We start from the raw sequence: 6,047 nt of genomic DNA, 5'->3' as shown, positions 1-6,047 counted from the left end.
TGCTTCACAAGTCTTTCCCTACTCTGCCTTGCCTCAGTTCGGTTCAGTCGCTCAGTCGTTTCTGCCCCTTTGCGACCCCATGGACTGCAGCACGCCAGGCCTCCCTGTCCATCACCAACTCTCGGAGTTTACCCAAACTCATGTCCATTGAGTCGGTGATGCCATCCAACCATCTCATCATCTTTCGTCCCCTTCTCCTCCCGCCTTGAATCCTTCCCAGTTTTAGGGTTTTTTCAAATGAGTCAGTTCTTTGCATCAAGTGGCCAAAGTATTGGAGTTTCAGCTTCAACATCAGTCCTTCCAGTGAATATTCAGGACTAATTTCCTTTAGGATGGACTGGATGGATCTCCTTGCAGGCCAAAGGACTCTCAAGAGTCTTCTCCAACACCACAGTTCAAAAGCATCATTCTTTGCCGCTCAGCTTTCTTTATAGTCCAACTCTCACATCCTTACATGACTACTGGAAAAACCATAGCCTTGACTAGATGGACCTTTGTTAGCAAAGTAATGTCTATGATTTTTAATATGCTATCTAGGTTGGTCATAACTTTTCTTCCAAAGAGTAAGTGCCTTTTAATTTCATGGCTGAAGTCACCATCTGCAGTGATTTTGGAGCCCCCCCCCCCCGCCAAAATAAAGTTTCTCACTGTTTCCCATCTATTTGCCATGAAGTGATGGGACCAGATGCCATGATCTTAGTTTTATGAATGTTGAGTTTCAACCAACTTTTTCACTCTCCTTATTCATTTTCATCAAGAGGCTCTTTAGTTCTTCCACTTTCTGCCCTAAGGGTGGTGTCATCTGCATATCTGCGGTTATTGATATTTCTCCCAGCAATCTTGATTCCAGCTTGTGCTTCATCCAGCCCAGTGTTTCTCATGATGTACCCCGCATATAAGTTAAATAAGTAGGGTGACAATATACAGCCTTGACGCACTCCTTTTCCTATCTGGAACCAGTCTGTTGTTCCATGTCCAGTTCTAACTATTGCTTCCTGACCTGCATACAGGTTTCTCAGGAGGCAGGTAAGGTGGTCTGGTATTTCCATCTCTTGAAGAATTTTCCATAGTTGGTGGTGATCTACACAATCAAAGGCTTTGGCATAGTCAATAAAGCAGAAATAGATGTTTTTCTGAAACTCCCTTGCATTTTTGATAATCCAACGGATGTTAGCAACTTGATCTCTGGTTCCTCTGCCTTTTCTAAATCCAGCTTGAACATATGGAAGTTCACAGTTCACGTACTGTAGAAGCCTGGCTTGGAGAATTTTGAGTATTACTTGGCTAGCATGGGAGATGAGTGCAATTGTGCAGTAGTTTGAGCATTCTTTGGCATTGCCTTTCTTTGGGATTGGAATGAAAACTGACCTTTTCCAGTCCTGTGGCCACTGCTGAGTTTTCCAAATTTGTTGGCATATTGAGTGCACCACTTTCACAGCATCATCTTTCAGGATTTGAAATAGGTCTTGGAATACCATCACCTCCACTAGCTTTGTTCGTAGTGATGCTTCCTAAGGCCCACGTGACTTCACATTCCAGGATGTCTGGCTCTAGGTGAGTGATCATACCATCGTGATTATCTGGGTCATGAAGATCTTTTTTGTATAGTTCTTTTTTGTGTGTGTGTATAGTTCTTCTGTGTATTCTTGCCACCTCTTCTTAATATCTGATGCTTCTGTTGGGTCCATACCATTTCTGTCCATTATTGAGCCCATCTTTGCCTGAAATGTTCCCTTGGTATCTCTAATTTTCTTGAAGAGATCTCTAGTCTTTCCCATTCTGTTGTTTTTCTCTGTTTGTTTGCACTGATCACCAAGGAAGGCTTTCTTATCTCTCCTTGCTATTCTTTGGAACTATTCATTCAAATGGGTATATCTTTCCTTTTCTCCTTTTCCTTTAGCTTCTCTTCTTTTCTCAGCTATTTGTAAGGGCTCCTGAGACAACAGTTTTGCCTTTTTGCATTTTTTTTCCCCTTGGGAATGGTCTCGATCACTGCCTCCAGTACAATGTCATGAACCTCTGCCCATGGTTCTTCAGGCACTCTATCAGATTTAATCCCTAGAATTTATTTGTCCCTTCAACTGTATAATTGTAAGGGATTTTATTTATGCCATACCTGAATGGTTTAGTGGTTTACCCTACTTTCTTCAATTTAAGTCTGAATTTGGAAATAAGGAGCTCATGATCTGAGCCACAGTCAGCTCTCACTCTTGTTTTTGCTGACTGTATAGAGCTTCTTCATCTTTGGCTTCAAAGAATATCATCAATCTGATTTTGGTATTGACCATCTGGTGATGTTCATGTGTAGAGTCTTCTCTTGTGTTGTTGGAAGAGGGTGTTTGCTATGACTAGTGAGTTCTCTTGGCAAAACTCTATTAGCCTTTTACCTGCTTTTCTTTGTACTCCAAGGCCACATTTGCCTGTTACTCCAGGTATCTCTTGACTTCCTACTTTTGCATTCCAGTCCCCCATAAAGAAAAGGACATCTGTTTTGGGTATAAGTTCTAGAAGGTCTTGTATATCTTCATAGGACCGTTCAACTTCAGCTTCTTCAGCATTACTGGTTGGGACATAGACTTGGATTACTGTGACTTGGATTACTGTGTAACATTGAATGGTTTGCCTTGGAAATGAAAAGAGATCATTCTGTTGTTTTTGAGATTGCATCCAGGTACTCATTTCGGACTCTTTTGTTGACTATAATGGCTACTCTGTTTCTTCTAAGGGATTCTTGCCCACAGTAGTATATATAATGATCATCTGAGTTAAATTCACCCATAGTCCATTTTAGTTCACTGATTTCTGAAATGATGTTCACTCTTGCCATCTCCTGTTTGACCACTGCCAGTTTGCCTTGATTCATGGACCTAACACTCCAGGTTCCTATGCAATATTGCTCTTTACAGCGTCAGACTTTACTTCCATCACCAGTCACACCCACAACTGGGTGTTGTTTTTGCTTTGGCTATGTCTCTTCTTTCTTTCTGCCTCGCCTACTTCACCGTATTTATCTTCAACATCCCCAATCCAACGTCAAGGCCTCGGGCTTTTCTTGAGTCCCTATACTAGGTCAGAGTCACCTCTTAAATACTGTCATATGTCTGCATAGTTGCTTAAGAATGCACACTATCATTAGACAGTGTTTGTTGTGGATTTCTTTATTAATGTCACATTTCCTGTTTAGACAAGCCACATCAGGGCAATATTTGCTTATATTTTGTCCCCAGAGTCCAGCAATTCCTAGATAGTCAATAAATAGCTGATGAAGGAAGTAAACTTCCATTAATTTATTAACTCCCAGGGGTCCATTCCCACTTTAGTGAAACTGCTGGCACCAAATTCCTCCAATAACATTTTAAATTTCCATTTTACATTTAATCCATATTGTACTTGACATCTGAATGCTATGCTAAGTCGCTTCAGTCGTGTTCGACTCTGTGCGACCCCATAAACGGTAGCCCACCAGGCTCCGCCGTCCCTGGGATTCTCCAGGCAAGAATACTGGGGTGGGTTGCCATTTCCTTCTCCAATGCATGAAAGAGAAAAGTGAAGGTGAAGTCGCTCAGTCGTGTCTGACTCTTCGCGACCCCATGGACTGCAGCCTACCAGGCTCCTCTGTCCATGGATTTTCCAGGCAAGAGTACTGGAGTGGGGTGCCATTGCCTTCTCTGACATCTGAATAGCTACTGGCAATAAGTGGTGGTTCCAATGAAGCCTCTCTCATAAAACTTGGAAATAAGATTGCCTTCTGAGGGTTAAGCTAGTTAAAAGCAACAGGTAATGCAATTCTGTGGGAATCTGGTAACCATCAAAACTCAAACCAGGGTGCCCTGGGTAAAATTGTTACCTAGTCTAGGCTCTCTATGCTGGCTATAGGACAGGCCAATGAATCTAAAATAAATAAATAAATGGAAGGTTCTTTTATAGACCAGAGATTGGGCGAGATGTGGAAGCAAAGTAAAAAGGCCATTACTCTTGCAAATATCTCCTAGAATCTCAAGGCTCAGGAAGGGGATGTGTTAATTTCCTTCATCCTGCCATCTACATGTGGACTCTGGAAGGGTTCTCGAAGAAGGCACTTCACCAGTCAGGCAGATGGGCAGGATTCTCTGAGGCAGGCCATTGTATATGATTATCATAACAAAAGCAACAAAAAGCAAGTCAAAGAAACAGTTCTAACATGGAGTCAGAATTGGCTTTTGCTCTCAACAAAACCTCTGGCAGGAAAAATTGCACTGGGGTTGCAACTTCAAAGACAAAAGGTACATTTCTTTTGGGGAAAGAAAATGGGGATCGTCAGGCAAGGGAGTATTTAAAATAATACAGTTCAAGATGCTGGGCCTGAGCCCACTCTTCTACAAGGATCTCTATTGAGACTGACAAGCTGGTCCAGCTGAGAAACTTCCCAAGATCAACTAAATATTTGCTCTCATTTCATACTCATGGAGAAGGCAATGGCACCCCATTCCAGTACTCTTGCCTGGAGAATCCCATGTACAGAGGAGCCTGGTAGGCCGCAGTCCATGGGGTTGCTAAGAGTCGGACATGACTGAAGCGACTTAGCAGCAGTAGCAGCATACTCACAAAGGAACTTATTGAAAACTTGCCTTTCCTCTATGCAGACCTACAAGGAGAAGCCAAGAATCACTTTGGGAATATGAGGTGCCTAAAGGCCAATACTAATACAAAGAAGAGAAAGTGTGGACACAAATGACCATGTTCGTAAACAACAGTGACATATAATGTTACTTGACATTTCTCCTACTTTTCCCAGTAAAGTGTGTGTGAGTTTGTCCTTCTGTAATCTTTTTTTAACCCTGCTGACTGTTACAGGGCTTGTCCCATCACAGTAACAAGAATTATAGGATTTAGGGCTGTGCAGCTTGCAATTAAGAAGCAGCATGATGGAATTAATAGAGAACACTGTTGTGATAACTTGGATAAAGTACAGAGGGAAAAGAGGGCAAGTTATGTTGTTAAAATCTCAGCCTGTTCTGTTAATGTTCCAGCTACTGTGAACTCAAAAGCCATTTCCCCCCCTCTTTTGACTCCCTGTATAAATTCCTCGTGGGCTTCCCGTGGGGCTCAGTGGTAAAGAATTCACCTGCCAATGCAGGAGATGCATATTGGATACCTGGGTTGGGAGATCCCCTGGATAAGGAAATGGCAACCCACTCCAGTATTCTTGCCTGGAGAATTCCATTGACAAAGGAGCCTGGCGGGCTACGGTCCATGGGGTAGCAACGAGTCAGACATGATTTAGTAGCTGAGCACAGGGAGAATGGAGAATGCACAAGTCAGGCTAACTTAAGTAACTAAAATTTTTATTGAGCAACTAAAATTTTACTTTTATTGAGTTGATATTGTGGTATATATCTATGTCAATGTATTTATGAGATAAAATCTAGTATACACATATATAGAAAATCAGTATATGTAACCTTAGATAAAGAGAATCTGGTCCTGAAGGATAGTGATACTCACAAGGGCAAATTTGAATTTCTGAAGGGCAGATTTTGACCAATGTAGAATTTACAAAGACCAATGCCCCATTGTGGGGACTGTCTGGGAGGCCATACTTCCCAAAATAATGTTCCTTTTGCATCATCAACCATGTACCTTAATGTTTAAAACTACACAATGATCACCAATTCCCTGTTTCTCAGAACTTTTCTTCCCTTGACCTCTAAGAAACTACTTTCTCTCTCTTACTTGTCTGGTCATTCCTTCTTAACCTCCTTTGTTGAATTTTTAAAAAATATTTATTTTTATTTATTTATTTTTGGCTGTACTGGGTCTTAGTTGCAGCATGTGGGATCTGGTTCCCTGACCAGGTATTAAACCTGGGCCCCCTGCATTGAGAGCACAGAGTCTTAGCCACTGGACCATCAGGAAAGTCCCTCCTTTGCTGAGTCTTTATCTGCCTCTTAATGTGGGGATTTTAACAATTATTTCCTTGGATACCCTTCTCTTCTAGTTTTACACGTTCTGAGAAATCATTTCTACCCTCATGGCTTCAACAGTCATATATATATTTTAGATCAGTG

This window comes from Bubalus kerabau, chromosome 10 (assembly GCF_029407905.1).
Source record: "Bubalus kerabau isolate K-KA32 ecotype Philippines breed swamp buffalo chromosome 10, PCC_UOA_SB_1v2, whole genome shotgun sequence".
Taxonomy (NCBI): Eukaryota; Metazoa; Chordata; class Mammalia; order Artiodactyla; family Bovidae; genus Bubalus; species Bubalus kerabau.
This window is presented reverse-complemented; position numbering follows the sequence as displayed.